This window comes from Equus asinus, chromosome 1, assembly GCF_041296235.1.
Source record: "Equus asinus isolate D_3611 breed Donkey chromosome 1, EquAss-T2T_v2, whole genome shotgun sequence".
Classification (NCBI taxonomy): Eukaryota; Metazoa; Chordata; class Mammalia; order Perissodactyla; family Equidae; genus Equus; species Equus asinus.
Genome location: NC_091790.1, coordinates 169,888,648 through 169,915,887, shown reverse-complemented (window position 1 = coordinate 169,915,887; position 27,240 = coordinate 169,888,648). Strand labels below are relative to the sequence as shown.

The following is a 27,240-nucleotide window of genomic DNA, read 5'->3' as shown; positions in this document are numbered from 1 at the left end:
CCTTCTAAACAAGGACTGCCATGATGGGTGAGCAATGGTGCGTTCTCTATGTTCCAAAGACTGAGGGAGTAAAATGTACTCTACTCACATAGTAACAGGGTTAATTTGATTCTCTCTCTAGGTCATGACTGTTATTTCTTTGAAGGTTGTTTATTTGTTGGCTTGATTTTCGCAGCCTAGTCTTTTTTGTGTAGGAGACATTTCCTAGTCACAAATTGTTTCCATTCATGCATCCGTTGAGACAAATTTGCCTTTGTCTCCTGGTTCTCTTTCTTAGGATGGATTTTAAGAAGCCCCAGGCTGATCAAGGAACTCTCAAAATAGGAAGTGAACCAACAACTTTTATACTTTTCTGCTCTTCATATGTTTCAGGGAATATTCAAGAATGTTCTTTCCCTACTCTTATTCTCCCAAGTTCTACCTCTTCTATATTAACCCACTCTCTCCATATCCCCAATATTTCCTCCTACAAGTGTACACAGTACCACAGCACCATTTTCACTGCCCCGTGAGCTAGAATATCTGCCTATATGTTTTCTTTAAAGTGAGGTAGTACATTTTGCCAGCCTCACTATTTGCTTTCTTGTGGTGTTATCCATTTGTTATATTTGACTCAGTTTTTTTGGATGGATTCAATAGTTATGATTCGACATTTAGAGAGATACAATCAATTAAGTAATGTATTGGCTTTTAAATCTTCAAAGATGAGACATAATGCAATCTCTGGCTTTGATAGTTCTCCTAGACTCCAGAGCCCTATATCTAATCACTGACTTTTACTGACATTTACTGTCTCACAGACTCCTCAAATTAAACAAATTAAAAATGTACCTACTCTACCCCACCCAACTCCTGCTTGTTTCAACTTTGGCATTATGAATCATGGTTAATAGCTCTGCTATCTACCTTGATATCCAAGTCAGAAACCTAACCTCACCCAGCACACTAAACCATTTCTTACACCTGAAATACCTCTGGACTCTATTCTCTTCTCTTATACCCACTGATACTACCAACTATTACTTAACCTCCTCACTCACCTTCCCACTTCTAGTCTTGCCAAACTCCAGGGTGTCAGAATGATCTTCCTGAAGGCAAATCCCATCACTATCTCCATGAAGACTTTCCAAACCCCACCTCTGACCCTGCTGAATGGATTGTCCTCTCCAGTGTGGTTTCTAGTGCTCTGGAGAGGTTTCTGTCATGGGAAGCAGCATCACCCTTAATGGTAAAGAGTGCATTTTCTAGAATAAGACCATTAGGATTTGAACCCTGGCTCCACCATTTACCAGAGGCAAGTCATCAAATCTCTGTGCTTCAGTTTCCTCTTCTATAAAACAGCACTAATCAATAGTGCTTCTTAGGGTTATTGGGAGAATTAAATAAGACAATGCATGTTAGTGCTTAGCACATGCTTGGCACGTAGTAAATACTCAATAAATCTAATAATAATATTATTGTTATTACAGAAAATCTGTGACTTCCATTGCACTAACTTGTTTATATTTTTCTTTACTAGGCTTTTTTTTTTCTAATTCATCTTTGTAGCTCAGCACCTAGCACTGAAAAGTTAGTAGACACCATGAACACTTTTTGGTTGAATGACTGCATTACTGCCTGGCTCATAACCCTTCATTGGCTCCTGATTGCCTATCGTGTAAAATGCATCCTTTTTATCATGCTTTACAAAACCTCTGAAATCTGACTCCTACTCATCCATTCCACTTCATCTCCTACACTCCAGCTAAGCAAGGTCACGTGCAGTTTTCCAAACAGACATTCTCTTCAACTGGGAATGTCTTTCCAGGCCCTTTCCCCAAACCTGGTAAACTTCTTTTGATAGTCAAGACCCAAGTCAAGTATCTTTTCCTTTAAAGTCTTTCCTGACCTTCTTACAGGTGGCCACCAAGTCTAGAAACACAGGCAAATACATAATGAATGGTTTGTTGGAATTATATTAAAATACGGATGAAATAATATATCTACATTCCCAGATTTCATGGCCACCGTAGCTAGAACTGATCCTTCCCTCCTTCGTGCTCCCAGAGTACCCTTTGCCCCTTTCGTGAAGCATTGATTACCCAGGATGCAGCACACAGAGGCTCTGCTTGATTCATCTTTGTATCCCAACCACCCAACTCCTTGATTGACACAGATGAGGCACTCAGCACATATTTGTTGAATGAATAAAATGTCAACAAATATTTATGGATCATCTGTGTCTTAGGCAAGGAAAGCTGCTACCCACTGGATCACTGATAGTGGATATCCCTGACATACAAATCCCCCTGCGCCCTGCTGCTCTGGGTGGTGGAGCAAAAGGCTTGCCGTGCGCACTGGGGATTTCACACTGCACCGCTTACATTCAGCTTTCGTTCATGGTTAAAGCGTCTTCTTTGAACAACTATTCCCATTTTTTAAAAAGGAAAAATGTAATGAACTATGGACTACTTTAATCAGTTGCCATTATTTGCTACCTTCAAGAAGAAAAGGGGCCAGCCCGGTGGCGCAGCGGTTAAGTGTACACGTTCTGCTTCGGCGGCCTGGGGTTCACCGGTTCGGATCCCGGTTCGGATCCTGGGTACAGACATGGCACCACTCATCAAGCCATGCTGTGGCAGGCGTCCTACATATAAAGTAGAGGAAGATGGGTACATATGTTAGCTGAGGGCTAGTCTTCCTCAGCAAAAAGAGGAGGATTAGCAGATATTAGCTCAGGGCTGATCTTCCTCTAAAAAAAAAAAGAAAAAAAACATTTATAGAGAATAAAAAGAATAAAACATTTCAAAATTCATGATACATTGAAGTATAAATGTTCATATTAATGAGTCAATTAACACTTTATAGAAAGCTATTATCTAAACTTACCAGATAAATATATTGCTGTGAAGGTGCACTTTAATTTATACTGGCTGATGGAACTCGTGTATATGGTTGCAGTCAGATCATGTGGCATTTTCAACTAGTGAACTAGTGGTCCCCACCCCCTCCACCTGCAATAGATTTCCTCTGGCTCAGGGTAAAAATCTCAAACCAGTATCCTCGCAGCAAACTCTCCAGGGAAATAATATTTCTTAAAAATGACATTTGGCCAGAAAAAAAAAAACACTTAACATGACAGTTTCATGACACAGTCTGTGAAGTGGAAGACAGCCTCTGGCTAATGACCATCATCACATTGTCGGGTGCATGTTTTACAGCCGCACACTGGCTGGTCTAATGAATGAACCATTTAGAGGGTCTCTCTGCTTTAATAATGACTCATTGTCCTGGGAAACTTCACTTTCTATGGGAATGAGCCCGGGCGTAGCTCATAATTTCATGGTCACTATGACAACTCTGAACCTTTCAGAGATGCTCTGGATCTGGGGGGAAGTTATATTTGGATCTGATTTTGAGGGAGTGTTGCAGTAGGGAGGTATTGCCACCATCGCTCATTGAAATCTAAAGTCAAATGATTGTCATCTGATAAAGGATTACTCTGTTCATCATTAATCCAACCTATAAAAGGCACCTTGCAAAGCAAGCCATCATAAATACGTATTTATGGTGCAAGAGCACCCAAAACTAGGAGTGCGAAATTGGCATTTGAAACTTCTCGAAGGAAGCTATTAAATGATACAGGGTAACTCAAAAGGAATCGAGCACTTCCAAGATGGACTACGCAGTAACCAAGTAATCCACGATCGTGTATGTGCCAAACTGTGGTGACCTTTTAAGTGACTAGCCATAGGGAAAGTATTAGGTTTTGACCACATGTTTATATTTAAATATTCAATTCTTTTTGAATCATTCTGTACAATATTATGGGTGTACTAATCTGAGGCCCAAAAATGGGATTTAGATGGTCTGTGAAATCCCTGAAATTATGTGAAAATATTATATAGTTGAGAGTTAAAGTTATTTAATTTTATCCCATATTACAATTTGTCTTTATGTAGTAACATGGAATCGGTAAAATTTTTCATTAACAGTTTTACAATGACATTAGTAGTTACTTAATTATTGAGTTAATCTTAAATTTAATTTAGGATTTAATAAACTCCTACAGTGTTTTAAGGTCTATAGTAGGCATATAAAAAAACATGTTGTCAGGGCTGGCCTGCTAGCGTAGCAGTTAAGTTCACGTACTTTGCTTCGGTGGCCCAGGATTTGCTGGTTCGGATACTAGGCGTGGACCTATGCACCGCTTATCAAGCCATGCTGAGGCAGGTATATATATAAAGTAGAGGAAGATGGGGAAGGGTGTTATCTCAGGGCCAATCTTCCTCAGCAAAAAAGGAGGATTGGTGATTGATGTTGGCTCAGGGCTAGTCTTCCTCAAAAAAAAAAAACCACGTTGTCATAGTAAGTACATCTCTACCCTGACTGCTGCAGCACCGTTATCATTGTTCTTGCTGTGGGACCCAGGGTCACTACTAGCCCACTGAGAATCTTTTCTAACTTCTACAAAATTTTAAAAGGTACCAAGATGCCCTTCCTCTTGGTGGAAGGGAGGCAGTCCTGCAATAGGGAGCATTGTTTGGCATGGGAACTGTGACTGGATTTCAACCCTGTCTCACCCCCTGATCTGGGTACTTTTGTGTAGTACACAAATTCTACAACTGTACACAGCAGTCCCACTAGGACCCCAGTGGAAGTGAAAATATACTATGACTCTTCAGTACTTTCTCTACTTAAAATATCTTGAACAGAGACCAAGATATACTCTTATTTTGTAAAAAAAAAAAAAAAGAACTGTATTTCATTGATTCTAAGATCCAAATGAATGTGTCTTACAGTGCTATACTGTTCAGCCACTCAATAAATTTTATATACTGATACACTTTTTAAGCAAAAAAAAAAATTAAGGAAGTGAAATAATTCTAACTTTATTTATTACATTTTCACTCAGAATACTAGGTCATTTCCTACTTGAAAGATGATACCCTGGAGATCTATCAAATAGAGCCCTTTCCCTTGTCCTCTGTTTTCAAGGACTCCTTAGACTAAAATAATCCCCCTGCCAACCCCAGAGCACTTTGTTTCTACTCTTCCTGTGGCCTTATTCTGCTCTGCTTTGTTCTGTAATTTATCCTGCTCCTCTTGTCTGTAAGCTCCTACAGGGCAGGGCCTGTGGACCTTTGTCTTCTCTGCTCTGCGCGGTAGCAGTGTGGTCAAGTGGAAGCAGCAGGGGCTCTGGAGCCAAGCCGACCTGCATCCAGATCTTGGCCCTGCCTTCTACTAGCTCTGTCATCATGAGCAAGTTATTTAACCACTCAGAGTCCCATTTCCTCGCTTATAAAATGGAGATCACAACACTTAACACATGGGATTGGTCTGAAGGTTTAAAAATGAGTGAAGTTGTCAAGGATTGGCACTTAGCAGATTCTTTGTAACAGACTCACTGTTTTTCAGAGGCAGCCTGAGTTTTGGAATCAGATATATTCAAATCTTGGCTTGGTCACTTAGTGTGTCCCCTAACTACAAGTTACTTCTGTTAAGTCTCAGCTTCTAAACACTGTGAGGGCTGGATTTTGTCTGTCTCGTTCACTGTTGTGTCATTAGCATCTAACACAGAGCCTGGTAGTTGCTTAATGGACCAATGAATGAATAAAAAATGAAGATAATTGCTTATAACACTATTGTAAGAATTCCAAAGAATGTATATATAAAGTGCCAGTCACAGTTACAGTGCCTAGTACATAGTAGGCCACACTAACTGATTTTTGGTTGTCAAAACAAATGGATGCAGGGCCAGCCCAGTGGTCTAGTGGTTAAATTCACGAGCTCCACTTTGGCAGCCCAGGGTTCGCCAGTTCAGATCTTAGGCATGGACCTACACACCGCTCAAGCCATGCTGTGGCGGCATCCCACATACAAAATAGAAGAAGATTGGCATGGATGTTAGCTCAGGGACAATCTTCCTCAAGCAAAAAGGGGAGAGTTGGCAGTGGATGTTAGCTCAGGGCCAATCTTCTTCACCAAAAAAAAACCCCAATTGATACAGAAAAATAGGATGTAAAAAATGCTATGGGCATTCCAAGAGTCCCATGCACCCCTATGTTCATCGCAGCATTATTTACAATAGCCAAGACATGGAACCAACCTAAGTGCCCAGCAACTGATGATTGGATAAAGAAGATATGGTATATATACACAATGGAATACTACTCAGCCATAAAAAAGAACAAAATCGTCCCATTCACAACAACATGGATGGACCTTGAGGGTATTATGTTAAGCGAAATAAGCCAGACAGAGAAAGAGGAACTCTGTATGACTTCACTCATAGGTGGAAGTTAACATATAGACAAGGAGAACTGATTGGTGGTTATCAGGGGAGGGAGGGCTGGGGGGAGGGCACAAAGGGTGAAGTGGTGTACCCACAACATGACTAATAATAATGTACAACTGAAATTTCACAAGGTTGTAAACTATCATTATCTTAATTTAAAAAAAGGAAATAAACAAACAAAAAGAAATGCTATGGGCATTCCTGCCTAGTATTTATCATGTGATTACAGGAGTAGGCAATCAGAAGACATGGCTAAATGGCTGGCCTGGTGACTAATACCTTCTACTATTAAATTGTACTCATACCTCCAACATAACACTATTATAGGCAGCAAGGATCATTTGTTTAGTAAATATTTATTGAGCGCTTAGGATGTAGAGAACACAAAAATGGATAAAATATTTAGTAACAAGTACATCTATCAGGGATACAGCATGGAGGTACTTGCATTCCAAGAATCTGAAGCCTCAGATATCTGGAATTTCCATGTAAAGCAGATTCAAAAAAGATCATAATGAACAGACAAGTTACTTGGTAGCCCTTTTTCTCTCTATTTCAACTACTACTTTCATAACTGTGACCTTTCTGCTCCCACCCATTTAGGCAGAGGGAGATAGCCCCTACGACCTTTGTCACAAATAGAGACAGTATAGAAACAGATTATGGAGATCAAAACAAGGAGTTTCCTGCTGCCCTGGATACTACCCTCCCATTATTACAACAACGGGGAGGAGGACTACCCAGTTCTGAGGAATGGATGCAGGGAGGGTAAACCACGCCGTGAGTCTAAAGATAAATGATTATACCTCATCTTTAACCTGGCTTCTAGGTGATCTCACCTAAAACATTCCAAACTGATGCATGTCATTCTTGTCCTCCAGGATAAGCAGGAAAGTGGAATTCTATAAGCTGTATTATTGATCAAAGAGAAGGATAAAGTCCAGGGCTGTTAAGCTGAATTATCAATTGGAATTTTGTTGTCACACATCTATGTATTGAGATTCTTAATTCAAAATATATAATAGGACATATAGTTAAAAGCTTTATATGTCTTCATATAATCATTTCTACGCAAAAAGTTCTAACTAGTAACCTCAAGGCCCAGCCTTAAGCTTGCTCAGCTCCCTTTGTGCCCCCTAAGCCTTTAAGGATGGAAGCAGATTCCTGGCCACAACAGGCAACACAGGACACTGGGAGTAGCCACAACACTGCTTGAAAAATAATGAGGAGAAAATTTCCTAGGACCAAGGATGCAAGAAGGAAAGAAGGGAGGGGAGAGAAAGTGGGAGGGAAGGGAGAAGGATGAGAGAAGAAAGAGAGAGAAAGAAAAGAAATAGCAAAATAACCTAGCAAAATAACCTACAATTTCCATCCATCTTAAGGATTAATTATATGAAACGTTGAGCTGAAAGAGCTCTCAGGAAGGGCCCTTCCACCCTCAGTGGCCTTTGGGGAACATAGGCTGACCTATATGAAACAGGATGTGGGAAGAATCCTCTGTTTCAGACACCAGGCTACATGAGGGCCCAGATCTGCTTTTGGGTGTACCAAGCTGCAAACAGATGATGTGGGTCTTTGACATCCTCCTTGCTCCCTTTATATAAAATACCTTCTAGTCTTCCTCTCCCACTTGGACAACCCCAAATGGGAGAGACAGCAGTGGCAGGAAAGGCAGCTAGGAGTGAGTGTGTGTGGATGGGAGATGGGAGTTAGCCCCGTTCCTGGATCTGGGCTCATCCGTGTTCATTCTGGGTAGGCCAGATGTTAAAGACCTCTCTAGACTTCCAAGGACAACAAGGATCAGAGCTCATGTGTGACAAAAATGTTTATCTTTTCCCAGGTTCCCCTTCCAGGTTGCTCTGAGAAACCTCAAGGACTATTTGCCTGCTCCGCACATCTGCACTGACCGCTGCCTGTCCCCAGCGAGCAGCATGGAGCCAGGCTGCTGCTCAGCTCTCAGCAGTCGCCTCTCGCTGTCTCATGACCACTTTCCCCAGGCTACTGCCAGGCTTCCCTGTCTCCCTTACTCCAAGCACCAACACATGCCTGTCCCTGAATTCCCCAAAGCACCACAAAGATCAGAAGAGAATTACAATATAGTAAACAGAATTTTCCAGTAAAAGAATTGGACTCCGAAATCCTCCACCTGCCCAAGGTTGTATCTATTCTATGTTACTTAGGATTATAAGTTTTTGCTTTCCCTGGCTCATACCTCCCTCTGTGGAATTATGGTGGGTTGACCCGGAACCCTTTCTCCAAGAGAAGTCCTTGGGGCTCTGCAGATGCTGTCAACCTCATTGCCCCTCTGACTCGTATCTGCCAACATATAGTAGAGAGATGGAGAGACTGAAGAACTACAAAGAAGCTGAGAAGAAGGGAGATGAGAAAGAGAGTATGAAACATCAGTGCTCTATCGCTCAGAATTGTCTTCTAATAGTAACATTCTGTCTTTATTTTATTTATATAACAACCTCTCACCATAATAAGTTATCCTCTTACAAGAAAAACTGAAGGATTGTCAGTGGAAAATTTAACCAATCTGCAATTTTTGTAACATGATGCCATACAGTATGTTCTTTTATCGAAAGATGCTAGGCCTGCCTTATCTCTAAAGAAAAAGGAACATGGTGAGACTGCCTTGTTTACTGAGATTGCTAAGATAATAAATTGATACGATGAGTCCCATTTTACTGTGTCTGAGTGAGTCTGTTGAAGCAGAAGGGACGTGATGCGAACAAAGCTTTGGAAGTGAAATTAGATTTTTCATACACAGAGTAGCAGCTGCTCAGATAGCAGAAAGATCCTAAGAAGTAATTTTTCAGGCGGCAAATGCAGCGAACAACAATGAAGACAACTCTTCTTTCAGATGAAAGAATGGTCCAGAACAGCTCTGTGACTGCGGAAGACAACATGTTATATTCCAGATGCTGGAGCTATTGGATAACTAATGTTCAAAGGTTTATAGCTCAGAATGAACATTCTAGAGTACAAGTTGCCTTTGACTCAACATTATCAAAACCAGAATTTTGAAGTGTAATCACGTGCTGGATGTCCCCCAGGGCCACAGTAAAAAGTGATGTTTGCTTATGCCAGAGGCTTTCTGTAGGTATGAGACATTCCAAGCACCAGTCACCACTGAATGAGATTAGACAAGTGTTTAAGGTAGAAACGCCACAATTGGTATAAAAACAAAGCAAGAAGATTGGTAGTAAATAAGAAAGTTCAGCAGAGTAATTGTAATGAAAGCAGCTCGACTAGTAAACAGGTCTTAAAGGACCAAAGACTTTGAACATTTGTAAATGACGTCCCTGCTCTTTGGCAGACAGGTCAAAAGTTATTTTTCTGAAATTATAAACATCTGTTAGGAGGTGATTTTAGAGAGAGGAGGTAAAAGGCAATCCCAAGGTAAAATTTTCATGTGGGTAAAAGGTCGCTAACAGGATGACAATAGCTTTCGAGGAGAGGATTGACATGATGTCAATGGTTTTCTTGGGAAGATTAATCTAGTAGTAATCAGAATGAATTGAAAGCGGATGGACAGGGGTGGATTCAGGTTTTGTGTGTCTGAAGCTAATACCAGCTCAAAGAGGATGTGGGCCCTCTTTAAGAAAAAGAATATAGATTTAAGAATACAAAATTGGTAGGGCCACTCGCAGAGCCTTTGATGGGTCCATGCATGGAAGGGAGCCTGAAGGTTAAGCTTCCTTACCTTCACGATAAGCCACCTCATGAGTAAGTGATAGCTAAAGCCACTAAGACTGTCATCCCCATCTTCCCAGCCACCCAAGTGAGAAACTCAGGAGTCGTCTTTGATCCTTCCTCGTATTTCTTCTTCAGTCACCAAGTCATTCACATTTTATTTCCTAAATCTTTGTTAATCCATTTCTTTCTTCATCCCTTTTTTCTTTTTTAAAGATTTTATTTTTCCTTTCTCTCCCCAAAGCACCCCCAGTACATAGTTGTATATTTTTAGTTGTGGGTCCTTCTAGTTGTGGCATGTGGGATGCCGCCTCAGCGTGGCTTAATGAGTGGTGCCAGGTCTGGGCCCAGGATCAGAACCGGCAAAACCCTGGGCTGCCAAAGCAAAGCGTGCAAATTTAACCACTGGGCCACAGGGCCGGCCCCTCATTCTTCCTTCTTAATGCCAATACCTTGGATCTAGCTGTCACTACCTCTTACCTACCCCACTGCAAATAGCCTCATAACTGGTCCTCTGTTTCCACTCTTGTTTACCTCCCAGAAATCTTTCACTCAGCCACCCAGAATTCTATCTAAAAGGTAAATCTACAGTTTCACACTTCTGTTGCATATCCCTCATCAAAGCCTTAACAGGAGGAAGCTGCAAGCCTCCTTAGCATGACAAGCAAAGCCTCCAAGACATCACCCTTTGTACCTCTCCACCCTTAGCTCTCAACAACTTATTGTATCACTGGCAGTATCAACACCATATTGCCTGTATGCCTGTAGTTCCTTGCAAACACCTGGAAAATTTTCACATCCAGGCTTTTGGTTCCTGGTTGACCTCTTAGCTTGGAATCTCCTCATCCCTCCTCCTTGCCTCATCACTTTCCCAGGCTCACCTTCTCCTGGAGGCCTTCATCAACACCCACCCCTCCACCTGCAACAAGCTAGTTAGGTGCCCTCTTCTGTAGTCCCACATGCAGAGCTCTGTCAAGGTACTCACCACACTATGTTAAAAGGACTTGTTTATGTCTGCTTTTCCCTCTCCTCTCCAGACTGTGATCTCCTTAGGGGTAGGAGCCATGTCTGATTAATTTTTAGCAGAATGTAGGTCCCCAGCACTTAGTAGAATGTAGGTTCTAGCTAGATATTTTTGAATGAATGAACAAATTAATGATTAAATCAATCACTATATGAATCATTCTCTGAGATAGTAGAGAGACAAGAGAGCAGAGAACTTAGTTCTGGGCTGTGCCCAAGACTGTAGGTGGGAGAGAGAAAAGAAGGCAATTAAGCACAGACTACTGAGAATAATCAATCAGAAAAGTAGGAGGTTCAACAGGAATTGTGTCATCTTTTATGTATCATTAAGTTATGGAGTTTCTACAGTGAATGCATATTACTTTTTAAATAAGAAATAAAGGATTTTATTAGGATACATGCTAAGCTGCTGTAACAAAGAGACCCCAAGACAGAAAGATTAAAATACAGTATAAGCTTATTTCTCTCTTACATAAAGATCCAGAAATGATATAGTCCAGGGCTGGTAGAAAGGCACTGCTGTGCAGAACATGCCAGCCCTGCCCACTTGACCACCAATTTCCCAGGCTGCTTCTAGTCAACAGTGAGAACAAAAGAGGAAGGACAAGACAGTTAATTTGGGGGAAGCAGGAAGTTGCCCCCAGCTCCTGGCTAAATGTCCATGCCCCACCACAAGGGAGGATGGGAAACGTAGTCTCTAGGTGGGCATCCATATGCCCAGCTAAAATTCGGGAAAGTTTTATTCATAAAAGGAAGAAAGGGAAAGGATTTTCAGGGACAACTAGTAGTCTGATGTAAAGTGTTTCGTTCTGTTTGATTTCTACAAAAGACAGAAAGAGAACGTTTTAGTAAAGCAGCAGCAGGAGAAGCCAGATTTCAAGGAATTAAGAGTAAGTGGGTAGTAGAAAAATGAAGATAAAATGTGCGACCATTTTTTCAAGTGTAACAGTAAATGGAAGAGAAATAGGGTGATTGATGTGGATTAAGGCTGCCCCAGCTAGAGAAGCCCAAGGTGACCTGGCCTACATGCCAAACTATATGACCCAGTGGACTTTTTTTATGGTATGAATTAGGACTGCCCCAGGGAGAGAAGCCCAGGGCATCCTCACCTGCATGCCGATCTATATGGCCAGATTCGTATCTAAAGTTATATGACCGCACAATAACCAGACCCCATCTGCACTGAAATCATTTAATGACTTTTTACATCATCTTTTCTTTTCTCCAGTAAAAATAAGTCACGTACCCATGCCTTATAAAATTAGCCCTAACCCTCAACTCAGGGCAGCAGCAGGAGCTCTGACTGCCTGTGGGTCTTGTCCCCACACACCAGCTCTGCCTGCCCATGGGACCTGTCCCCATGCCAGCGGGGGCAGAAGCAGGAGCTCTGACTGTCCGTGGGTCTTGTCCCCACACACCAGCTCTGCCTGCCCATGGGTCCTGTCCCCATGCCAGCGGGGGCAGCAGCAGGAGCTCTGACTGCCTGTGGGTCTTGTCCCCACACACCAGCTCTGCCTGCCCATGGGACCTGTCCCCATGCCAGCGGGGGCAGCAGCAGGAGCTCTGCCTGCCCATGGGTCCTGTCCCCATGCCAGCGGGGGCAGCAGCAGGAGCTCTGCCTGCCCATGGGCCCTGTCCCCATGCCAGCGGGGGCAGCAGCAGGAGCTCTGACTGCCCGTGGGTCCTGTCCCCACGCACCAGCTCTGCCTGCCCATGGGTCCTGTCCCCATGCTATTCCACACTATTCTCTAAATAAAAGAGCACTACTGCCAGATCTTGAGAGTCTAAGAAATCTTTCTTTCGACTCCTCGGCTCACCGACCCCGCATCAGTGATGACCAGAAAAAACTGCACAGTCAAACCAGGTTTTGTTTTTATTTGTTTTGTTTTTCTTGAAGGAGGAACACCTGTGCTTATTTGAAGCCATCATTGGGGAGAAAGAGCAAAAATGCCAGAGAAGGGCTAAAACTAGAGATTTTAGCCTTTTTAAGTCAGAAGGACACCTCTCCTTCTAAAGTTGAGGGAAGCATGCGAAGACAGTATACAGACATTGACACTGAAGTGGAGAGGGAGTTAGACTGGGAAGTTTACACTCCCCACCAGTTCTCCAGGGGCTCCCACTATAGAGCCCCAAGCTCCAAACTTCCCCATCCCTAATCCTACCCAATCACATCCCCAAAAAATATTACCTGTGACCTATTCCTCCCCATTCTCTGCTTTGCAAAGTCAATGAATCAGCTAGACAAGAGTGTCAACAAAGGCTTCACAGGATACTATGCCTCCTGTTCATCTGTTTAATTCATTTATTTATAAATTCTTAATTCAATACATAAAGGTCACCTTCTATGTTCCCATAGCTAGGGATATGGAAACGTGAACCACAAGACAAAATCTTTGCCTTCGTGGAGTTTGCCTTTGAGGATGTAGGGGAGGAAGACAGTTCCTCTACCCACTGTGGGTTCTTCTGGCCAGAGAACAAATTAAATTCACATGAGACAGAATAACAGGAGAAAATTAAACAAAGCTTTATAACATGTATACATGGGAGAGGGTCAGGCAAGCTGAGCAACTCGCCAAAATGGCTGAAGCCACCACCTTAAATATCATATCCAGCGAAAGACAAAGGAGGATGTTGGGGGTGGGGGAAGTCAGTTACAGGAGGTTACCAGACAAGTACAATAAACAGGAATAAGATTATTATGCAGATTTAAGTCCTTGCATTCTGTATTGATAGGAGTTTCTAGAGATAAGGTCATCCCCCTTCTTCCTGGTACAGAGAGGGAGACAACTTTACAGATGGAGATTTCCCTTACAAATGTAAATGTTTCTTAACAAATGGTAAGTAAATTCTACTTCTCAGAGCTCCTTTCCTGTCTGCAGGTCATTAAAAGTAATCAGCCCCAAATAATCCTCATGCCAAAGAGACATATCTTCGGGTGGCCAATGCCAGTCCCCCACAAGGACAATGTGTGCATTTCAGTGATAACCTTTGAAGACAATGCCCCAGCCTTTACTGCCTTACCCAGTTACTGTAACAGTGAAAATTTTAGTGAGGGTTGGAGATGGGGCAACAGTATGACAGGTGCCTCTCCAGTCTCACTGAATACACACCTGTCCCCTGATGGCTGGAAGAATACAGATCTAAAAAAATCCATGGAATGCATACATGGAAAACAAAGATAACAAGACGAGTCCATCTTGAAGAGATGTTAATCAGGTAAAGGAGCCTCTAGGGAGGAGCTTTTCTGGCCAGAAAGGGCCAGTGGTTTGAGCCACGTTGGATTTTCTCCCAGCAGCAGGTGCTTCCCCCATTCTAACCTTGCCTTCTCATCACATTCTTGGCTCACTTTAATTTTCTCCTGCATATGATCACCTTCTGATTTTTGTTTAATCTCAATAAACCATTTCTAATCTCTGCCAGGCAGTAGAGGGTACAGGATAAGAGCAGGGACTCTTAAGTGAAAAGGCTTGAGTTAGATTCTCAATCCTTGAGCAATTTAATTAACATCTCTAAGCCTCAGTTTTCTCATCTGCAAATGGAGATGATAATACCTACCTTGTGGCCTGCTTCTGAGAATTAAAAGGGATGTCCGGGAAAGTTCTTCCACACAATGTCAGCACCTAGCGATCACCAATAAAGATTACTTATTATTATGTGACAATGTGGCCAGATAAAGCAGCTGGTGTCAGCCCAAAGCCTGACCAGCTCAGGCTGTTGGCCCAAATTAAAAAAGTAATAAAAGAGTATTAAATACAAGGATGGATTATACATCCCTTCTGGAACAGCCTTTTACTACACAGACCTAGAATGAACCAGGAACCAGAAGGAGAACAGTCCAGTTTTAACAGCAGTCAGCCTTGCCAGGGCCTCTGGGGTTGGCCTTAATAATAATAATAGGAAATGCCGAGTCATCCTGCCCCTGGGGGGAGGATGGGGGCGGGGTGGGGGACTGAAGTCCTCCTGGCAGGCCTCCCAGCAGAGCATTCCAGGGCCTACTCGGTCCACTCTGATCTCCTGACCCACTTGCAGCTGACCTTCTCTTTGTCTCAGCACTATTTATGCTCTCATCTCTCGCCCACTGATCCAACTGGTTATTTTCCTTCTCTGGGCACAAGCCTGACCTCAGTTCTCCAGCCGCAGCCAAATGGGCAGGTGCTGTTACTGACACCTGGGAATTTCCACCTGCGAATCACGGGGGTGCTTTGAGCAGAAAAGGTGCTAACTTTCAGCCTGGGAATGTTGCTCAGGTTCTTCTTTTACAAGAGTTAAATGAGAGTGAGGAGAAAGCAAATACAAGAACTGCTCATAGTGGAAATGCGTGGAAGTGAAGCATAGGAAAACAATTTGATGTGTTTTCCAGAAGACAGATGAGCGCAACTACTTTATTAATTTCTTTATTAATTTCTTCATCTTATCTGTGCAATCTGAGGGCATTGCCAGAGTTATAAAGATGGCTTGCCATCTATTCTCTGTTATAAATTCTCCCCATAATAAATATCAATTTTGGTAACTAATTGACCCTTGCTCTATGTTGTAAGACTGAGATGAATGGTTTGTTCTGATTTTCAGGCCGCAGAGCTCTGCGACAGTGCAGATGTCCTGAGTTATAGAGCTGGTCAACACTCTATAAAAGAAGCCACAGAGGAAATGCATTTCAGCATCTTTGCTTACTAGAGAACTTGTACTGGCACAAATATTTGCCCTTTGAAGTCCTGAGTAAACCACTGCCAGCCCCCTGTTCCCTTCTAAGTCCACACTTCCTATGTCGTCAGTTGTGAAATTCGGAGGGGTTAAAAGTCTCAGGCACATGTACTGAGTGGTTGCAAGTGCCTCCTCTGTCCCCACTGCTCCTCTTGCAACCCTGACCACAGCCCCTGCAAGTGACAGGAGGAGAGAGTAGCCGGCCGGTCCAAAGAACAGCAACCACAAACTCTGCCACTTCCTTCCCTCTTGGCTTCCAATCTCTGATAACTGCCCCGGCTCCTCCCCTCACCAGATGATGCAAACGTAACCATCCCTTTGTGGGGGTATGCACAACCTGGCTGTGACATCTCTCTCCACACTAATCACCAAGGGTGGCTGTAGCACAGATGTGTGCTTCTTGCCTCACTGCTCCATGCATGACTCTTCAGAAATACCCTTGAAGAGGTTGCCTTCCCAGCAGAGAGAGGGTACTTCTTTTTATAGGAGGCACCCCCACTCTGCTCTCTCTGGTTCACAGGGGGCACTCTCTTGAGCCTGTAGGGCAGCAGAATTTGCTACCCTAAAATGTGTGTCTCTTTGGCTTGATTATTTTTAAGAACAAAGACTCAGGAAAAAACTTTGACCTCCTCAAAACTGCATAAAAAGTTTTAAGATAGAAGACCTGTTCCAGAAAGGCGCTATCATCATAAATAACTATAGTATAATATGAACTAGGTGCAGTAGACAGGGAGGAACCTAGCAAGGCACATTTGATCAAAGGCCTCTCTATATCTCATTGTCTTTGCAAGGCATGGCACACATTTGTCTACCAAACATTTGCTTTTCCATCTCCATGTAAACCACCTTCCTCCCCTTTGAAGTTCCAAACCACTACCCCCAACATCCTCCTTTGTCTTTAGCTGAAGATGGGATTTAAGGGGGTGGCTTGAGCCATTTTGGTGAGTTACTCTGTTTTCCTGGTGTCTCCCACGTATACATGTAATTAAATTTGTTTGATTTTCTCCTGTTATTCTGTCTCATGACAACTTCATTCTTAGACCAGCCAGAAGAACCTAGAAGGGGAAAGGAATATTTCTTCCTCCCCTACAAGCCACTCCCTGATCTCAAGATTATTCTTCTTTGCCACCACTTTAAAAGACTTGCCATCTGGTCACCAGGTCCTAAAAGTTCTAACTTCAATATTTGTTCTAAAGATCAAGTCCTCACTTTTCTTTCTTGTTCATATTTGTTTGCAGATTGATTTCTTTTCTCAGGCCCTGGGTCTATATGCTCATACTAATTCTCCTGATTCTTAATGAAATGAACAAATACAACTTCTTTTATTTAGTTTGATTTTTGTTGTGAGTTATATTGAAAAACCAGACAGAATCACAGAAGGAGAACTGAGAATTTTTTAACTATTAAAGGTTATATAAATTATTATTTTTATTAAATTTTCTGATTATAAAACTACTGTATAATTATTTTACAGGATATGAAAAGCCCAGGAAAGTTTAAATCACCAGAATAAAAAGCACAATAATCTCACCACCACCTGGCAATGATTGTCCACATTTTGATATATGTCCTTCCAATCTCTTTTTTCTATTTTTAGTAGGAATAATGAAACCAGCTTAACACAAGCTTGACATAAGTGAAGCCATATTGTAGAAAAGAGACCATGTCTTAACTTTGAATGACCTCTGACTAACTAACCCAGCTGGATTTGCACCCTCCAGGAGATCCACCTGTTCTGTAGATTTTATAACCCCTGCTAGTGCATGTACCTTCCAGCTGCGCTAAGACAATAACTTCGTTCTTTTGAGTTCCTTAGGAATGTGATGACCCCCCCAAACAGAGAGTCTATGCTGATAGCCACCATCAATGAAAACTGAAAGATCTGGTGTGGCACCTCCCAGTCTGTAACAGCAGAGGGTCAACATTCCTAACCCTCTCCCCTATAACCCACTGGCCTATATAACTGCTTCAAGATTCTGTGCCCCCTTAAGATGGTTCTTTTGGACATTAGTCGACCATCTTCCCTCTTGCTAGTAAGCTATAATAAAGTGCCCTTTGTCTCCCACCATCTTGCCTCTTGGTGATTGGCTTTTGTCTCGCGGGAAGCAGATCTTGCCCTTTGTGCAGCAACAATAGGAAACCTATTTTTATTAACAGCACCCTTCAGCGGAGAACTGGTGCTGTGCTAGAGGTGTGACATACATATTTGCTAGTAGTTCCAACAACTTGGAAAGATAAATATTGCTGAAATTATGGAAACTGAGTCCCAGGAAGGTGGGTTAGTAACTTGTCTGAGCGAGGATTCAAATCTACACATCTTGCTCTCAGGGAAAACTTTTTAAGAAGTGGACTCCCAACTGAAGCCCTTTAATGGATTTTACAGAGAGAATGAAGTGCTAAGAGAGGAATGTCAGAAGTTTGATGCTATTCTTACTGATGGTAGATCTACCTAGCTTATGATTAAATCAGACCCACTGAAAGAAATTTCATCTGTATATAGCCATTTTTAAAGAGAGATTTATTTCTCCATGAATCCAAAGTATCACTGCTTGTCATTGTCAGCCGACTAGAAAGGAACAGAGAGATACCTCTGAAACATCTACAGAGCAGCTCAGCTGGAAGCACACTAAAGGAGAAAGAGTAAATCTTTGCCAGTTTGGGCCACATTCAACACAGCATGAGCCTGGGCAATGTCTTGGCTGCCAGGGACCGCCAGCTGCAGATAAAGTCATGGCAGAAGGGGCCAGGGCTATTGGCCAGATGTGGATAAATGACAGAAATGTAGTTGGAGTTCTGCTAAAAATATCTGGGTTCAGATAAAAATATATATTAAGCAATTCCTGTGCTAGCCTTGTACTAGCTTTAAGGCATCAAAATAAGTACATTTACTAAATGGCTTCCTTGCCCCCAAAGAGTTTCATTCATTCAACAAACATTCATCGAGCACCAACTATGTGCCAGACCCTGTGTAGGCTGTTGGGCTGCATCAGTAAACAAAACAAATGAAGACCCCTGCCCTGTAGAACTGGCTGTTCAGTGGGAAAAGATAGACCATAGACAAAATGAACATAATCGAGGCAAGTGGTACAAATTCCACAGCTTCCCATGGTTTGGGTATGAAGAGCAGGCTTTACTGGGAAGCTCACAAGTGGAGGGCCAACAAGAAAAGGCACGTGATCTCTCCATCTGATGTTCATTTAAATTAATTTGTTTCCAATGTTAGGGTTTACTTTTATTTTCCTTTTTCATTTTACTTTATTATCTTTTTGAAATTTGTAAAATGTTTACATTGTTCAATATATTTAGAGAAGTGTTACTTCCATCTCTATCTCCTCTGCCCCTTTTTCCTTCCGCTTCTACGATACCATTTTTACTAATTGTTGACTCATTCTTCCAAGGTTTTGGTTTTTGCAAAAATAATCAAACATTCTTTTTTTATTATTATTTTTTTTTTTAGGAGGATTAGTCCTGAGCTAACATCTGCTGCCAATCCTCCTCTTTTTGCTGAGGAAGACTGGCCCTGAGCTAACATCCATGTCCATCTTCCTCTACTTTATCTGTGGGACACCTACCACAGCATGGCTTGCCAAGCGGTGCCCTGTCCGCACCTGGGATGGGAACCGGCGAACCCAGGGCCACCAAGAAGCACAACATGCTCACTTAACCAATGCGCCACCGGACTGGCCCCTAAATGTTCTTATTTCTACTGCTTTCTCACACAAAAGATACTACTCTACACACATCTTTTATCTATCCAATCTTTTGTTCTGAATCTTGTTTTTAGAGGGCTGTTTCTTTTTTCTTTTAACAGCCTGCTCTGTTTTGTATTTTATTTTATTTAAAAGCCCCCTATTGATGGATATTTGGATTGTTTATAATCTTTTGTTATTATAAATAATGTCATAATGAATACCTCCCTGCACATATTGTTTTGAACTTACAGAGATTCTTAAACATAGAATTGCTAAGTCAGCAGGTGAATGCAAATATAGCTTTATTAGGCAACTGCGAATTATTCTCCATAGAGGCTACATCATTTTCCACCCCCAACAATTACGACAGCACCTGTTTCTCCACAATCTCACCAACAGAGGGTATTAGCAAACTTCTTGAGTTTTGCCAATCAGATAGGTTAGCAGTAATATTCTTAAATACTTTTTTTTTTAAAGATTTTTTTATTTTTCTCCTTTTTCTCCCCAAAGCCCCCCGGTACATAGTTGTATATTTCGTTGTGGGTCCTTCTAGTTGTGGCATGTGGGACGCTGCCTCAGCGTGGTCTGATGAGCAGTGCCATGTCCGCGCCCAGGATTTGAACCAACGAAACACTGGGCCGCCTGCAGCGGAGCGCGCGAACTTAACCACTTGGCCACGGGGCCAGCCCCTTAAATACTTTTTAATTCACTTTTAATATAAGCAAGACTAAATAGCTTTTCAGATATTTAAGGGCCATTTTCTTTTTTGAAAATGTTTTCTTCTTTGAATGTGATCACAATAAACGTATATATTAACTTGAGGAGAATTGGCATCTCCCTGTTGCTGTGTTGTCTAATCCAAGAGCATGGCATGTCTTGCTATTTGTTCAGTCTGCTTTTGTGTTTCACAGGAGTGCTTTAAAGTTCTCCTCCTCTGTTTTGCACATTTCTTTGTACTCATTTGGTAAACCACAACAGGAAGCAGCTGAACATGGCTGGAGAAAAGCCCGTGATCATGCTGACTGGTCTTACTTTAAATTTATTACCACAGACCTCACGTGGTGTCTTCATGCCCTTAGGCAGTCACACTGCCCCGTCTTTCAGTCTCCAGCTCCTCCAGGCAGCTATTCACACCTCTCCCCTCTCCACCCCCATCCTCAGTCAGCTAATTGTCTTGTTTTCTACCTCGCTGAGAAAACAACGCAAAACAAACACTCCGAAGAAATCAGAAGAGAATTTCTGCAGTTTTCCCATAGGATGATAATGCCAGCCACCCAAATTCAAATCTCTCCACACACCCTTCCTTTGGGGGAGGAGGGGGGAAGTATAGATTAATAAAGAAACAGAGAGAAAAGCTAAAGCTCGTACCTGCAGAATAACTAGGAGACAGAGAATAATACAGATTACAATTTAGATGTAAATAGAAAGTAGAAATCCAAGAGCAGCAGTCACTCTGGAGCCTCCCTCAGAACCCCAGACTCGTGAGAATTACAGGGAAGAGAGGAGAGCAGCAGGGTCTCAGTGGTAGCAGAACCTAAATAACATCAGCGCGCGTTCACCACCAGCAGGAGAGTGGGGGAATACAGCTGGAAGACCGTGAGCCGGCTTGCTCTCCTCCACCAGGCCCCCCACGGAAGGGCTGGCCTCACCCGAGTGTGTGTGCTTCATTTTGACCACTGCAGGTGGGCTGGAGGATGCCTGGGACTGCCAGGGTCACAGCAAGAAATAGGGCCCCCTCATCAACCCATGAAGGTTTAAGGGGTGTGTGAGGGCTTAGTTTCCATAGCTCAGGCCTCTTTTGAATCCAGTTGATGAGGTTGAAGGCCTAGAGAACTGACAGTCACGCTGGGAAAACAAGACAAACACCAAGCAATTAATAACCAAAACAGAATGATACAGCTTATATTTACGCACTGATATATCTATTAAATTATGCAGTAGAGACAATTTGGGAATAGTACAGTATATAATAAAGTGCTAGTCATAGGATGCAAGGGGTAAATACAAAAGGTGCTTGAGAATGGACAGATCTCGTGAGCTGGAGCCATCAGGTCATGGATATCTTGATGAGAAGCGAGCGTCTAAAGGTAGATTTTTATCTTTGGCATACAGATTGTTAAAGAGGTTTTTACCACAGGGACCTAAAAATGAGCAGGACACTCAGCCATAAAAAAAAGATGAAATCTTGCCATTTGTGACAACATGGATGGATCTTGAGGGTATTATGCTAAGTGAAATAAGTCTGACAGAGAAAGACAAATACCATATGATTTCACTCATACGTGGAATACAAAAACCAAAGCGAAACCAAACCAAACCAAACAAACAAAAGAAAAAAACCCCTCAAACTCATGGAAGCAAGCAACAGATTCCCAACCAGAGGGAAAGACGGTAGGGGGAACAAAATGGGTAATGGGGGTCAATTATACAGTGACGGATGGAAACTACACTTTGGGTGGTGAGCACACTGTAGTGTATGCAGATGTCAAATTACAATGTTGTATACCTGAAACCTACACAATGTTATAAACCAAGGTTACCTCAATTTAAAGGAAAAAAGGGCAGGACAGAGGATGGGCATTGGTGACCATCAGGTGTCTGATTGACATGCTTCTTAGGAAGGTCTCAATTTAGCCAGCAGAGGGCAAGAGAGCACAGAAACCATTCCTAGATTTATGGTCTTAGGAATGTTTGAAATAGAACTATACAGATGTCTCTGCAAAAATAAACAACCAAAACAATCACAAATGTGGATTTTTGAAAGAATATGTTTAAAAACTGTGTGTGTAAAGCAGAGACTGATTACTGTTGACACTGCAACAAATTCTTGCTTTTTTATGAAAACTCAGAATTTCTTTAAATGGTGCATGCATTTCTTTATAGATCCTTAAATGCTTGACAAAAATAAGGGAATATGTCTGAGTAATTTAACCTAACATTTTAAGAAACATTTTTATTTGGCGATCCCACAAAAAGAAAGTCTGAAACTTTAATAAATATACATAGCAGTGACTAATTTTATAAATCTCAGAAATAGATTTCTTTAAAGACTTGATCCTATAGTAAATATAGCAGGCAATAACATTTGTTAAATGGGCTAACAAATGTCAAAATGTTAAATGGGTTGTTGATTATAAACAAACGTGTTTAGTCTACAAGATAAGTAAGGATGGAGGTGGAAAGAGTGAGAGAAGGAACTGACCTTTCCGCTAGCTAGAGAGCAGAACCCTGAGGCCAGTGGCCATGTGTCTGCTCCCTCCAGCGTCCATCAGCTCCTCCTTTCATGCTGCTCACCCTGCCCCCCCCAGTTGCAAAAGTATACTTACTATTCAAATGAAGCTTCAAGCCCACAGATTCCAGACCCAGACAGAGAAATTGCAACAAGACTCCTCCAGGCATTTAAAATGTGCTGTTCACACACTTTGGGGGTGGCAACAGAGTATAAAATCCTCTGGGCTGGAAGTCTGGAGACCAGGGACATTATCTGGGTAAAGCATTGAACCTCTCTAGTCCACAGTATTTTTCATCTACAAAATAAAGATGTGAGGCTAGGTGATCTCAATGATCCCTACCAACTCATAGATCCTAAGATTCTGTTCATTTGTCCTCATCTTTCAGTTCTCCATGTCAGTTAACATGTGAGAAGCAGAACGGGTGAACTTAACCGCTGCGCCACCGGGTTGGCCCCCTTCAACTACTCTTTTGGGAGAGATTTTTGTAGAAAAGAGTCTTGTTGGGGGGCCGGCCCAGCGGTGCAGCAGCTAAGTTCGCCCATTCTGCTTTGGCAGCCCAGGGTTCACTGGTTCAGATCCCGTGTGCAGACCTACACACTGCTTGTCAAGCTATGCTGTGGCAGTTGTCCCACATATAAAGTAGAGGAAGGTGGACATGGATGTTAGCTCAGGGCCAGTCTTCCTCAGCAAAAAGAGGAAGATTGGCAGCAAATGTTAGCTCAGGGGTAATCTTACACACACACACACACACACACACACACACAAAAGACTTGAAAACTCTGAGACTGTCAATCTCTACCAATAGAATTTCAGACCTGAAAGCAGGGTATAAGGAAATTCACTTTATTTTATTTTATATGCGGGGTAGAAGATTTTGGTGCCACTGAAACCATACTTTTAGAGGCCAGCTTCAGGTTGGAAATATACGCTGCTTTTACAATCCCCAAGCCTTACTGAACCATAATCCTTAGGACTCTTAGTGCTGAGCCATGAAAGTAGCAACTAAGAGAATTAATAGGAGGCAGAATGGCCAGTTCTAATATTCCTCCAGGCAGAGGTGTGAAGTGTTAGCTCCTACCCAGACTTTAGACCATCTGTAGCAGCTGAAATGCAGTTAGCTCCAAATAACAGAATATTCGACCCCAGAAGCTCAAACCATAAGGAACAAGATCAGAGCTAGGCTCTTCCAGGGGTGGTCAGCAGCTCAGTGGTTTCATCCACAGAATTAACACCTGATGGTGACAAGATGTCTGCCAGGTTCTAGGCAGCCCACCTCACGTAACAGCTTAATCAGCAGGGGGCATGAGTAGGCAAGTGTAACTTTCTTCTCCTGCAACTTTTGCTCTCATCAGGGAGGAAAATCTTTCCCTCAGCCAACTTGCTCTTATATTTCATTGGCCAGAACTAGATCACGTTTATTTCTTACAGTTCTGGAGGCTGGGAAGTCCATGATCAAGGTGCCAGCCGAATGCAAAAGTCCTTGAGAAAATACTGGCAAACCAAATTCAACAGCGTAGTGAAAGGATCAGACACCATGATCCAGTGGGATTTATCACTGGGATCAGTGATGGTTCAACATACACAAATCAATAAGTGCAATACATCACATTAACAGAATTAAGGATAAAAACCATGTGATCATCTCAACAGATGCAGAAAAAGCGTTTCTTTTATAAGGGCACTAATCCCATTCATGAGGGCTGCACACTTATGACCTAATTATCTCCCAAGGACCCCACTCCAAGTGCCATCACATTGGGGTTTAGGGGTTCTTCAACACAGGAATTTGGGGGGACACAAACACTCAGGACCCACCAAAGGAGTTTTGACTTATTTTGTTTTCTCTTCTATTTCTGAGTTTATTGTGTTTCTCTTGGTCTTCTGTTGAAAAAGAGTCTCTCTGTTGAGTAAGCAGCCAAATTATTCCCAGGGAAGCAATTGGAGATGTTTCCTTGGGAAGATTTTTTTGGCAAACAAAATGCATGCTGTGTGTTTCCGCGGAAGCCCAACAGAGTGCAGCACTGCACTGCTCACTCCCTCCCGGGGACGGAGCTGTACCAGTTGTCAAATTAATTTCTTCTTTCTGAAATTCATAACACAGTTCATTCTGGGCTTCTATCTGTTCAAGAATTTAGAACCAGAACCTCAGACAAAGGGATTTTAATTACATGCTGATAAAATGCCAAAACTATCGTGCATAAAGTAGCTGTGCATTTTTTTAAAACAATGCCTCCAGGATTACAAGAGAGATTTGCCCCTGTGAGTGAAATCCGTTTTGTAACTCATCAGAAAACCTTCATCCTAGGCGTCAATTCTTATATTCTCCTCTGTAAGCTGTTAGACTGGGTCTTTCTACCTTTCGGATTGCACAGTAATACAATATGCTAAAATGAGTGGTCTGCAAATTTGGTTAACCTATTTTTAACTTTAAGCGGTGCGATTTTTACCTCCCTGTGAAAATCTTAATGATGAATAAGGGTCGTTATTTGGAAAAGTTGCTTATTTCACAGAACACAGCTGTTATGCCTCATGTTAAACCATGAAGATCTACATCAGAAGGTCACCTTCTCTAACAGTCTTTCTTGCTTTAAAAAAGAAACACCCAATGACAACAAGGATGTGGCTTGACTTTCAAGGTCATCCATTGAGATAAAAAGAGTTGCACTAGGCTAAGGCAAACAAAAGCTTGACACCACCATTGGTATCTGTAATAGTCAGCGTGGGCTACAGGGTTTACAGAACAATTGCTAAGACAATTGCTAATACCTAGAAATACAGAATTATCTCCTAAAAGGGAAGTTTTTGTTTCTTTCAGTGTTAGACATGTTCTCTGAGGGAGGGATTAATGAGAGGCAAGATACGAAAGGTCTAAGGTATTTGTCACTACGCCTAGTATTTGAGCAATAAGACAAAATGTAAATATGTATATATATATATTTCTATTTGAGGTGATGAAGCGCCTTTCAGCCATTTAGCTCGTTCTTCAGTTCAACTGACTCTTCTTGATTTCAACAAAAAAGTTCATATATGTCTCAGTTTTTAAAAACCTGTTCAACAAGTCTAAAGTTATAAAACAGAGAAACAAATTCCCTACTATTCTCATCATCAAATTACAAGTCCGTTAGCTGCTAAAGTTCTTTCACATGCAGCTTGCAGCTCTTGAATACCTCTAATTCCTCTGTTAGACTCTCCAGGGTACGGAGATGTTGCCTCATTATATGGATTAATGGTGATTGCAAAGGAACCCCCAGGTCACATAAGTATGGCTGCCACTGCTTTAAAGGAACCCTGTGTTAGGTCCTTGCATGGGTAAAGACCTTGCATGCTCCCTACACACATGTGCATATTTCTAAACTTGTTAGAGGTTGTAGCTAAGCAACTCGAAGCTAAGATGATGTGTAACTGTCAATGCAAAATTAATTTGAAAATGTTTAAATAAATTTTTTTATCGAAGTTTAGCAGACACGCAGCAAACAACAAAAATATTAAAAGTACAGCTCAATGAAGAAATACTATCGAGGAGATTGATCAAAGAGGACTCTACTGAAGGAGGTGTCAGCTTACAATTAAACATTTTAGGGGGAGAGAGAGGTCAGTGAAGGGACTGCCATGAGACCAAAGTAAGACAGCTTGACACATGTCCCCCAGAGTCTGAAGAACATAGAAATTGGTACTTGATTCTCACCTGGAAGATTGTAAGAAGAGGGACTGGCTAGAGCTGCCGCTGCAAGAATAGAGAAGCACGGTGCAAGCAAGCAGCACGTCTCCCAAGGGTGGATGAGGGTGCTTGGTTGCCATGGGCCAAACTGACATTGCAGAGGGGCATCACACAGTCATAATCTTCATAAGATCACCAAAGGACACCTGTTGGGATGAAGACAGCCCGGGTGAGGACCCTGGAATAGCACATGAGAGGGAGTCATAAGAAATCAGACACAAAGTACAGTACCTGGGCCAGAAAATAGTGTACTTAGAAGGCCGTTGGTGGGATGGAGGGAAGCGTGTGTCCTTAGAAATGCTTCAGGAGACGAAGCCCAGCACTTGGACTTCTCCATAACAAAGGGCGTTTGCTATCCAGGTGAGAACTTCCAACGGCAGCAACTAAATTCAAGGGGAGGATGTCCTGATTCTGTAATCCTTGCCCACAACCGGATGCTGGAGGAGGAAGAGCCAGGGAGTAGGGAAGGGAAAGGTGACCCTCCACATGCTGGCCTGTGGGACTGCAGGTCAGGCCTGGGCTGAGCACAGAGGGTCAGGGAGGGGTTAGGAGGTAAAATTTTGCCTTAATTAGGACTGGAGTTTTTAATACCTGAAAATAAGACTGTTCCAATAACTGAAAGAGACCAGAAACAGATGGCATTTTCCCAAGATGTCCACAGGGCCAGAAAAGAAAATCCAACATGGTGCATTGGAGGGCAGCTCAATTCATAAATTGGTTACACAATTTGAATGTCTGTAGCCAGCAGGTGAGAAGAGTCTACTGGCTATCATAAGGTTGATAGGCAGGCTGCGGATGTTGGATTCTTAGGCAGGATTTGGGGGCAGATGGAGAAGCCTTTTAATTAAAGTCAGAGGATAAGAGCAGGGAGACATCAAGTTCTTGCTAGAACTTCAA

The 27,240-nt window shown here is 42.3% G+C and overlaps 1 long non-coding RNA gene across 1 annotated transcript; it reads right to left on the bottom strand.

Annotated features, from left to right (window-relative positions):
• Positions 1–2,477: 2,477 nt before the first annotated feature.
• LOC139045521 (uncharacterized) lies at positions 2,478–14,895 on the bottom strand. The gene is made up of 3 exons (XR_011504014.1): positions 14,802–14,895; positions 14,555–14,619; positions 2,478–2,626 (listed from the first exon to the last, which is right to left on the bottom strand). It is a non-coding gene; the product is annotated as an uncharacterized lncRNA (long non-coding RNA).
• Positions 14,896–27,240: the final 12,345 nt, after the last annotated feature.